General features: G+C 44.3%; 1 protein-coding gene across 1 annotated transcript in view; it reads right to left on the bottom strand.

Moving 5' to 3' along the window:
- Positions 1–12064, bottom strand: part of ZFYVE28 (zinc finger FYVE-type containing 28) — a 2243904-nt gene that overhangs the window by 370320 nt on the left and 1861520 nt on the right. The window lies entirely within an intron of this gene.

The following is a 12064-nucleotide window of genomic DNA, read 5'->3' as shown; positions in this document are numbered from 1 at the left end:
TGTGCATGCCACACCTCTCAACCTGGAGATATCACAAATCTGGACAAAGGCCTGTGAAAAGTAGGTACAACTGGCCAAAAATTGGGACACTAAAATAAAATTTGCTTGTAATGTAACTCCACCCACTCTGATGGGATTGTGGGATACCCACATTAACATTTTGTGAAAACCTGGACAGTTAAGAGGTTTCAGATATTTTCACTTAAACCTTCTTAAACCTTTTAGTCTCCACAGAACAAAATATTTTAAAACAACTACCATGCTTAACCGACAGCCCCATCAGAATGTCAGTCAAACTGGCAACACCTGTGCGAACGATGGTGTTTCCTACTATAAACAACTGCCAACAAATACAATAAATAAATGTTTACAGAAACTTTAACAAAGGCTGAGAGACTCTTAGGTCAAAGGTATGCGCACATTTTCTATTTTATATTGACAATATCCATACATTCTTACTGACAAAGTGGTGGAGGCAAATTCTTACAGCTTGCCATTTATTAAAAGTACTAGTGAACCAAAACAATTTACCTGCTCTCAGCAGCTAAAGAAAAAAACAATTTTTGTAGTAAGAACCAACTACATAGTTTCCGATGAGGAAACGGACACATCTAATCTAATAAACAACTTGAGTAATAGCATTTAATATTTCCCTTCATCTACATTGTACTTAATAAGGCTCTGCCAAGACACTGTACTTTGAAAACTGTCACAAGTATCGGCTATCACAAATACATAACTAACTAATGCCATTGCCCCCATGTCACTTCCACTAAATTCTAACTGCACTACACAGCACATATTTTGAAAGCAATATGGGAAAGTACTGACTTGTGTTTTGCCTTATAAATGTTTTATACTGTATTAATTTCACAAATCAACTCTGGTAGCAACCATTCCAAAAAAGATACTAAGTGAGTAGTGTCCTACTACAGACACCCATAAAGGACTTGGCGAAGAACTATCACACAAGTAATCTGGTTACAATATAATAACAAAGACACTTCTCAGAGCTTTGGTTCCCTGCTGAACTTTCACTGTTTTTCAAGACCTACAATTCAGCATAATGACATACCAGATACCAATACTACAGAAAAAAGAAAAGAAGTATAAATCTATACAAGGATTATTGTATGCACATTTGCAAACCATCCTGGGACACAGGGCTTCAAAGCAACTAACCCAGTCTTTCTAAAACGCAAAGGACATGCAATCATTACTTGCATGTGCTATAAATCTCTGCATACCATTCTTACTTGCAAAGAACTACTTTCTTCAGTTTAAACAACACACTCACATGAAGTCCTGGACAACTGATGAATTAAGATTCAATTAACATGGTGCAAGAACATCTAAACTGCAAACGGTACTTACGTATTATCGCAACCAGATTTTTGCGATCGTAAAGGTTGCTTCCCGATAGTGAAATGTGTCCGGTAAGATTTTAAAAATGGGAGACAATGTGTTTTCTTTGACAAGGAAGGGTCTTTTATGCAGGGTTATGAATACAAATTAGAAAAATAGTGAACTGTCTATGCATGCACTTCCCTGGCAGCAGCATGTCATTGCATCTTCCCGGTTACTGAAATCACTTCATGATTACATGTAGTAAGAGCACTTTCCCAAAACATCTCATTGCCGGACAATGCTCTCTTCTTCATGTACTTTGTGGCTGTTAGCAACCGTTTTTTTTTTTTAATTTTGACCTGAAGATGTCTTTACAAGTAGTACTCGCCCCCCCCCCCAAAAAAAAGTGATCAAAACCATCATGACAGGGTCTGCCTTTGCCTTCTCTGAAGGCTGCTTCCTTCCACACTGTCAAAATAATCCATTCGTCAGAACAACAGCAGGCATTCTAATTCAAGCATGTGTGTGTAAGGCACTCTGAAAATACGAAGCGGGTTTCCTCAAATGTTTGTCTTCCCCTTCACACAGACCCTGTAATGGAAAGCTAGTCCACAACAAATAAAACAGACCCTAAATACCACATTACAGTGGTTTGTGGCCTCGTTTGTACAGAAGTATTGTAAATTAGCAACCGTGAAAATCTGGTTGCGATAATACGTAAGTACCCTGCAAACAAACCTGAACAGAGAAAGCAGAAGAAAACAGTTTAACAGACATTTTCAGGTAAGTCATTTACTACTAAGCGGTGGCCAAGTGGTTCTTACAATAAAATATGTTGTTCTGCAAACAAAAACTACCTGACATGAAAAAGCCCAGCTTTCTAATCTTAAGGCTCAAAAAATATTAGGGTAACCTCCAACACCCTGTGTTAATCCATTAAAACATGGCAGTACAGACAGTCCCTGTGGTTTGACAGACTTTCTTTTTCACCTCTTTTATGGCATCCTGTAGTTTATGGTGAGTATCCATCAGTTCCTAGCCTTCCTTGAAGAGTTTGTTTAAACTGGCTTCCCTTCCATTAAAATGGTTAAGAGTGTGGTGAATTTCATTCTCACTCGACGAATGACCTGTAGGGTTACAAAAAGTTACCCTGACTACCACCAAGAACAGAACAACAATGGACAAGTAACTCTGAGGTTTTATATGGGTGGGCTGTGGCCATAAATAACTTAAACTCTCTGACTCCAAGAGGCAGTTAGGCACTGTCGCACAATTCTGTCATCATCATACACGACTGTGTATATTGATGATGTTATGGGTGATGCATGATGATCTTAGTGTTAACCAAAAATGTAAATAAAACAAAAAAAACAAAATCAGGACTTGAAGAGGCCACTCAGGAATTTGTGGCATCCTATTAAATATCGAGGAAGTTGGTACAGTTGAGAGCTATGGTGCCAGCGCTATAACTGGAAGAATCGTCATTCTAATCACAATGAGTCTACCTAATTGTGTTTGTTTTATGTCCTCCCCTCTCCAGTATGCCCTGAATTTTCTCTTTCCCCTTCTTCCAAATTATTTTGTATTGAACTACATGCTGTGTCCCCCACATATAATCATAGATATTTGGGGTCTTCCCTGTACTGACAGGGAAGAAGACAGAGCTCAACAAAGGAAAACTAAAAAAGCACAAGCAAGGAGAGGATGGGAAGCACAGGATCATTTACCATAAATCAATTGCGAAGGACTACAAAAAAGAAGTTAAGTAAGAACCAAGCAGGGTGGAAGGCAATGAAGAGAGGAAAAAAGGAGAAACTACATAAAAAATTATCTTATTAATACTACTCCAAAAACAGGATTAAAATGAATACTAGAGAATATTATGGGATTAAAGAGAGAGCTACAGGAAAAAACAAGGATTGGGAAAAGTACGATGGGAAGAAGAAAAAAGAACTATGTCAGAAAAGAGATGGTTCAAATGAGGGCAAATTGTCAGTAAACCAAAAAGGGGAGATTACAGTAAAAAAAGGAAACTACTGGGAGGAGGCATAGAAACAAGCAGAAGTGGGCTGGTGGAAAACAATCAAGGGTAGAAAAACACTGAGGAGAACAGGAGAGTGTGTTAGAGAATACAAGGCAGGAAACACAGAGAGAAGGAAAAATGGATAGTATGGAAAGGAAAGGGGTGAAGTGGTCTAATTTACAAAGATATTAGGCAAGAAAGGGGAGTGGAAAAAAGTCAGAGACAAGGAAAGCTGGGAAAAAAAAGAGGGATGGTCAGCCACAGATGAGGAATGGGAAGATGCATGGAGACTGACAAACTATAAAAATCCTAATCAGGAGATGGGATACACAAATGTTACGCACTTACCATAACAATACCATCCATGCTGTCTTTTTCCATATTTTTCAAGAAATGTGTATACTGGATCTCAAATGAATCACAGTTTGGCACTTAAACGAGACTTACTTGGCTCCAATGCTCAGCCTCCTCCTCCTCTTATAATGCACCAACACCCTATCAGCCCTTAGATCAGATCAAGTTTGTACCACCAATATTTCACCAGAAAACTAGTAACACCCTTATAAGACAAAGACAGACCAGCAGTGAACTGAGGTTAAGTGAATGTTCCAGTTAAGATCAGTGCAGTTCAATGGAAGCCAAGGAAAGGTGACAATGTGGCAGGGCAATGGTGGGATGGAATGCTCAGATGGACAGGAAAAGATGACACAGATGGAGTATTATGGAAAATACATAATTTTCATATCTGATGTTGTCTTTGTCCCCTGGCTACATAAACCCTGGGAGACACTATCTTCCAGAGAATAGTGGAACTGATGGCAGCTCTTGATCTAGACTGCAGATCAAATTTATAATTAGAAATGGAAACTGTGAACTGTAGCCCATGCCGCAGTGGCACAAATATCAATACAGACACTGTTAAAGAAAAGCCAAGAAGTCACCACATCTCTAGAGTAGCGAGTCTTCTGTCTGGAGGGCAAAGATAGACCTCTGGACTTGCAAACAAAGGCTAGACATTCAGAGAGCCACCTGGATAGGGTAACCTTAGAGACCCCAGTGCCCCCACTTTGACTTGGAAAAGGAGACAAAAAAGTGATCATATCTCTGAAGGTCTTTTGTCTGATGAAAATAAAAAATGTAACTGATGGTGAATGTCCAGACACTGCAAATGGTATTCACTTCTGTTAGACTAACCAGGGGAAAAAGGTAGATAAATGTTTGGTCTAGTTCAACCTTGGGGAGAAAAGTCTACATTAGTTCTGAGAGACACCCTTGTCTTTATGAAACATTAGATATTGTGGCTTGCATGACAGCTCTTGCAATTCAAAAACTCTCCTTACAAACATCACAGCCACTAAGAAAAGTGTCTTACAAGAAATGAACTTCAAGTCAGATGTACTAGTATGTTCGAACTGGAGAAGATAAGGTCTTGAAAATGCTGTAATGTCCCAGGGAAGCACTGCATCCTTCAGAGGTGAGGGTCCTTTGAGGTGGCCACGATGAGGTGATGAGCCAGTGATCTAGATAAGAGAACACTCAGAACCCCTGCAACTGGAGTCATGCAGCTACCACTGCCATGCCACTTGGTGAACACCGGTGGGGGGACTGTGGCGGACCAAACAGCAGTGTCCAAAACTGATAGTGACTGGCTCCCAAACAAAAGTGTTCTAACTTCCTCGACTGCCTGTCTGTTTTAATGTGATGAACTGCACTGTGACCTTCCAGAATGACGTCTGTTTCACAAAGGTGTTCAACCTGCTGAGGTCCAACATCGGCCTGAGGCCTCCAATCTTCTTTGGAACTAAAAAATAACAGACAGACTTCAGACCCTTGAAAAGAATTGAGTAGTGGGTCATCTGTATGAGGTTTAGGAAATAAGATTTTGCAAGACAACAGAAGCAAACCCTACTCTAGCCATGGAGGCACTGCCTAGGTTACAGTGTTTTGTGAAGGTGTGCACTCAGTTTCCATGTGACGACCTCTCAGATGGCCTGGGTGGGAACTTCTTTGAGGAATGTAGTGGTAGTCACCCCATGTCTGGTGGAGTGGACTTCAATATGCTCAGGTAAATGCTTTTCATGGTGTAAGCAACAGAACTTAATACAGTTAGCTATCCATTTACAGATGGTTTGTTTGCGACAGCTTTACTCTGTTTACCCTCTGCGAAAACTACTAGCAATTGCTCTGCTCTGTTAGGGTGTTTTGTCCTGTCTAGATAACACCTGGTATGCCTGTGAACATCCAGGGAATGTAGAACTTGCTTTGCCCTGTTCTGTAAATTTTGGTAGAATATTGGCAGGTGGATAGCATGGTTTCATATGTTCTGATACCACTTTAAGTATAAAGACTGGGTTTATTCTGAGGGTGACCCTATCCCTGTGGAAGACATTGAAAGGTTCTTTACATATTACAGCTTTTAACTTACAAGCTCCCCTAGCTAAATTAACAGCTACAAGGAAGGTGGTCTTTCAGGTTAGCATCTTTAGAGAAGCAGTGGCAGCAGGTTCAAAGAGAGGCAAAGTTAGGTTTTTCTAAGACAATTTAGATTCAAAGGTAGAATGGGGTTCCTTCTGGGTGGTCTTAAGTGAATCACCCATTTTAAAGTCTCATGTGGGGCTATGAGAAGATGGGTGGAGCATTGTTCAGGCAAGCTGAAATCACATATACATGTACCTTAATGCTGGAATAGGAAAGGCCTAGTGTAAAGAGGTCTGACAGATACTGCAAGACTAAGCTGATGCCTATTTGAGTGTAGTCAGTGTCATTGCTGTGACACCAGGTAGAAAAGCTTTTCTTTTTGCTAGGTGTGATTTGCTGGTATTGAGATTTCTTGCTTTCCTTAGAATGGAGAGCACCTCCTTGGAAAAAGATGTTGTCTTAGGTGTCAAAACACAATCCCCCAGTGGTTAACCTGAGGGTGGATAGATAGGGATGGAGGACAGACCCCTTGAACTGGCTGAGGAGAAGTATCTCCAGTGGTAGGGTGTTTCAGCAAGAGGGAGAACCAGTGTGGTCTGCAACAGAAGGGGGGGGGGGTCACTCGGATCATGCTGGGTCTGTCTGCCCTGATTTCTGCTAGTACCCTGGGAATCCGGGACAATGGCAGGAATGCATACAGGAACCAGTTTGTCCATGTAAAGGCGAACGCATCTATCTTCCAAGCTCCTGTCTGCTGTCTTCTGCAGCAGAACGTCTGTAGTTGATGTTGTACAGAGAGGCAAATAGATCTATTGAGAGGATCCCCCAGTGTATAAACAAATCAAAGACCACATCTTTCAACATCCATTCACTGTGGTATAGAAGGTCCCTGCTTAGAGAATCTGCTAGAGTACTGCACTTGCCTGGAATATAAGAGGCCATGAGGGTTAAATAGAAGTTATGTACCTACCATAACGTTCCATGTTAGTTGTCTTCTTCTCGCCTTCTTTCTTGCTGGATGGGTTCGGAGCCGATCCTCTGCTCCGACTCGGCCACTCTAAAAGCTCGAGAGTTGGTTCCACCGGCTTGAGGCTCCCCTTATATCCCACAATGCTAGGCGGTAATACCTCAGATCTCGTTTGTAAGCTAGGCCCAGCCAGGAAAAAAAAATCCAGAAACACTGGAAAGGGGAAACCCACCTCTATAAAAGACAGAAAGAAGGTGACCTACAACCTGATGAGGGAATATATACATAATACAGTATATACATATATACAAATAGAGGTGGTAGGAAAAACAGGTCACAATCAAACTCCTCTAGGTCTGTCCAGGCTAGGGGGAAGGAGGGTGGGACGCAAAAAAGAAGGCGAGAAGAAGACAACTAACATGGAACGTTATGGTAGGTACATAACTTCTATATGTTAAGTTGTCTATCTCGCCTTCATTCTTGCTGGATGGGACCGCGTCCCTAGCACCTTGTCCCAGGTAGCCTATCGGAACAGACTCTTGAGTACAGTGGAACCAAAGTTAGCTCGGTGTCTAGAAGCCAAGTCCAACTTATAATGAGAAATGAAAGTGTGAGGAGTAGCCCATGTAGCTGCCGCACAAATCGTATCAATAGGCAGCCTGTCTTGGAAAGCTATAGAAGTAGCCAAAGCTCTAGTTGAATGAGCCTTAGGTTTGTTTGGTAACTTTTGATGCCTAATCTCATACACAAAGGAAATCAAGGATGTAAGCCATCTGGAGAGTGATACTTTCGAAACTGGAAGGCCCTTTCTGCCTTCTGCATAAGAAACAAACAGTTGGTCAGCCTTTCTGGTCTGTTTGGTCCTGTCTAAGTAATACCTTAATTGTCGATGAACATCTAGCCAATGTAATTTTTGTTCAGACCTGTTAGAATAGTTAGGAAAAAACACAGGAAGGTCAATGTTTTGATTTAGGTTAGCCGGAGAGGCTACTTTGGGTAAGAAGGATGGGTTGGTCCGTAAGGATACCCTATCCTTATGAAACAAAAGGTAAGGGGAACGACTGCAGAGTGCATGAAGTTCCGAGACTCTTCTAGACGAAGTAATGGCTACCAAAAAGAGTGTTTTCCAGGATAGCAATTTCATTGAACACGAAGCTGCAGGTTCAAAAGGGGGAAGAATCAAAGATGTGAGAACTAAGTTAAGGTCCCAAGAAGGAGGAGGATTTCTAATAGGAGGCTTGAGAAGAAAAACTCCCTTCAAAAAGGCTTTGCAAAGCTTGTGAGACATGATGGCAGAGTCTGAGATTCCAACATGAAAGTTAAATATAGCTGCCAATTGAACCTTAAGAGTAGAAGGAGACGAACCTGCGTGGAATAGTTCGGCTAAGAAATCAAGGACCGATTGAATGGAAGCAGTGAAAGGATCTATGTCCCTTCCTTGTGCCCAAAAGGAGAAATGTTTCCACTTACTAAGATAAATCTTCCGAGTGGCGGATTTATGGGAAGCTATTAAAATATCTCGAACTGCGTGAGATATTACAGGAAGCCTGGCTAGGGTTGGAATTTGAGGAACCAAGCCGTGAGGTTCAGAGAGGGGAGGGAGCGATGTAACTGACCCGACTGATGGGTCAAAATATCTGGAACTAGGTCCAGATGCCAGGGTTGCTCCAACAGAAAACGGTGCAGAAAAGGGAACCAAACCTGTCGAGGCCAGTAAGGGGCAATGAGGATCAAGGAAGCTTTCTGAGCGATGGCTTTCTGTATCACTTGAGAAATTAGTGGGAAGGGAGGAAAGGCATACAGAAGTCCCTGGGCCAAACCTGGACTAGGCGTCTCTGCTGGGATGACCTGGTAGAGGAAAGAGGGTGAAATAATCTTTGCACTTGCTGTTTTGGGGAGTAGCAAAAAGGTCGCAGCAAGGCTGGCCCCACTTCAGAAAAACTTTTTCCAACACTGAATTTTTCAGAGACCACTCGTGAGGCATGAGAATAGCTCTGCTCAATTTGTCCGCAATGACATTGGACTTCCCGGGGATGTGCGTTGCTATCAGAAACCACTGAGAAGAAATCGCCCATTGCCACAGTCTGAGTGCCTCTCGACATAGGGGGTAGGATCTGGTCCCGCCTTGTTTGTTGATATACCACACTACAGACATGTTGTCTGTCTGAATTGCTATCGTTCCCATCGGAAGAGAGTCTTGAAGGGCCTGCAACGCTAAAAGCACTGCTCTCATCTCTAGAACATTTATATGCAAGTGGCGTTCGTAAGGTTGCCATATGCCCTGGACTGTCCTGCCCTGATAATGCCCCCCCCACCCGATCAGGGAGGCGTCCATTGTCAGAGTAGCAACCGGAGGGGGAGGGACAAATGGTCTTCCTAAGAAGAGCTGGGGGGATGAAATCCACCAAAGAAGGTGATTCCTGCATGCTTGCGTAATCACAATGGTGTGGGACATCGGAAGTTGTTGGTATGACCATTGTGTGAAGAGCATCCATTGTAAGATTCTCATGTGAAATCTGGCTAATAGAAGTAGAGGGATAGCAGCTGCCATTATCCCCAGTACTTTCAGGACCAATCTGACTTTGATTCTGTTGCTGTGAAAAAGAAGAGAGACTAGTTTGTGTATGTCTGCTATCCTTTGGTCTGTAAGTCTCGCTGACATGCTGATTGTGTCTAGATTTGCGCCTATGAAGGTAATAGCACGACAAGGCGACAAAACAGACTTTTCGCAATTTATTGAGATACCTAGCTTTCGAAATATGCGAAAAGTGTAGTCTCTGGCAAGTAGTAGAAGATGCTTGGTGGGAGCTGTAAGGAGCCAGTCGTCTAAGTATGGAAACACCTGGAATCCTTGACATCTCAGGTGAGAGGCAACCACTGCCATGCATTTGGTAAACACCCGGGGGGCTGTGGTGAGTCCAAAGGGAAGGGCTCTGAATTGAAAGTGACTGGTTCCCAGCCTGAAGCGGAGAAATCTCCTGGAGCGTCTGTTCATTTTTATATGATAGTACGCATCTTGGAGGTCTATAGAGCACATCCAGTTTTCCTTCCCCAATAGGGGTAGGATGGATTGCAACGTGACCATCCGAAATCTTGTTTTCTTGACAGACTTGTTCAAGATGCTGAGATCCAAAATGGGCCTCCAGTCCCCTGTTTTCTTTGGAACCAAAAAGAATTTGGAGTAGATTCCAGATCCTAGCTGGTCTGCTGGAACTGGCTGAATGGCTCTTTTTGCAAGCAACTTTGATATTTCTAACGCTGCTTGCTCCCTTTGAGCGGGTGGAACATCTGGAAGGGACTTTTTTGATTGATTTGGAATGCGAAAGAACGGAATGGAATAGCCTTCGGAAATGATGGACTGTACCCACTTGTCTTGAGTTAGAGATCGCCAGGCTTCTGGGTACAGCGAAAGTCTTCCCCCGACTGCCTCCGAAGGTGGACAGTCGGGCAACACCTCAGGGATGTTGAAAGGGCTTATCAGAAAAGGTTTCTCGATTGCCCTGGTTCTGCGGACCCCCCCTGCCTCTAGGGCGGCATCTACCATTATTGTTCCCCCCTCTGCCTCTAGAGGGGAACAGACTCTGTGCGTCAGGCAAAGCCCCTTGAAATTGCTTGCGGAACCACATCTTTCCACTTTTCTGGCCCTTGGGGTAAGGCCTAGAAGGAGTAGAAAAACGGACTCCGACGGCAGAAAGAGTTTTGCCATCCATCTCACACCTTGTCAGGGTTTCTTTCACTTGAGGACCAAAAAGGGACGATCCATCAAACGGGGAGTTAGTGAAAGACATCTTAAAGGGGTCCGCAAAATTGCATAGCTACATCCAGGCATGCCGGCGTAAAGCCACACCTGTACCTGCGGCTCTGCTCGCTCCATCAGCCACATATGAAAGAAGGCACATGGAGGAGTTAGCTATCGAATTGAGGGTAGCCAGCTGAGCATTCATCTTATCCTGAAAACCCGCAGCTGTTGGATCCTTTAACATCTCACTCGCTTCCTTGATCAAGTCTCTTTGAAGACGAGTGAAATGACAGAGGTAGTTCAGCGAACGCATAGAAAAGGTCGCTGACGAAAACATCCGCTTCCCGTACCTGTCCATAGACCTAGATTCCTTGTTAGGAGGATGGACAGGCACTGAAGGATCAGCTAGTTCCTTCTTGGTGGCAGCAGCTACCACCATAGCATCCACAGAAACTCCTTTAGTCAAAAATTGTTTGTCCGCTGGGGCGGTGATAAACTTTAAAGGTCTCCTGGGGTGGGGTCCACAGAGTCAGGAGCCGTCCAGGCCTTTTTTGCTACCACCTGCATGAGGGGGTCAAAGGGGGGGACACCCAGGAGGTGGAAGGGCGAGAGCCGAACGCCTCAAGATACACAGATTCATCCTCCGAAGGGTTGAGGGCTGGCCAATTCCCCCTCTGTTTTAAGATCTCCAGGATGTCTGCAAAGGAGACATCTTCAGAGGGGGAACGGGTGGAACCTTCAGAATCCTCTAAATCCGTGTCAGAGGTGACAGACTCAGGTGAGTCTATGTGCTTCCTCTTGCACTTTCTCTTCCTAGGGGGCTCTCCTGCCAATTCAGGAGAGGCCTCGGAAGAGGAGGAGATCCCCACTGGGGATTCTTGAGGAGCTGGCTCTCTGCGGTCTGGGATGAGGGAGTGAGTAGAAATTACCTGAGGCACCGAGGAGGGAGGGGCGGACGGAGCAGACTGTGGAGTTGAACCAGGTTCCAACACACTCCGCATGACCTCGAAAGCACCCCTGTCAGGCAGAGCCAGAGGTCTCCGCTCCGAGAAGCTGAAAACCTCCCTCGGCACTGACAGTGATGGCTCCGAGGCCGATGTCGGAGCCGAACTCACCAACGCCGAAGCACCGAGAGGGAGAGCGGGGTCGGACAAGGGTCCGATGCCACTCACCCCCTCGGAGCCGACGAGGGAAGTCCGGCGCCGAGATTCTTCTAATGAAGAAATCGGAGCAGACGACGGCACCGAAGACAATTGTATCGGCTCCGACGCTGCCACAGTCTCGGGTCCGAAACGCCCCGGCTCCGAACTCAAAGGAGTCGGAGGAGGAACATTTTGAGAAATAGGATTAAGCATCGACTGATGAGTCGGGCTCTGAAGCATTTGGGCCAATGCCTCGGACTTAAGAAGTCGACTCACTACCCTCTGAAGGTCATGGTCCGAAAGTCTCGATGACCTAGAGGAGTGAGATCTATGGCTCCGTTCAGACAGCAAGGGAGATGCTGGAGCCGAGTGAACGGAGCCAAGAAAGAGTACCTCGGCTCCAGCGCATGTTTACGACTTCGAGTTGA

This window comes from Protopterus annectens, chromosome 2.part1, assembly GCF_019279795.1.
Source record: "Protopterus annectens isolate FY-2018-M chromosome 2.part1, PAN1.0, whole genome shotgun sequence".
Taxonomy (NCBI): Eukaryota; Metazoa; Chordata; order Ceratodontiformes; family Protopteridae; genus Protopterus; species Protopterus annectens.
Note: the sequence above shows the minus strand (reverse complement) of the source record. Positions and strands in the feature narration are given on the sequence as shown.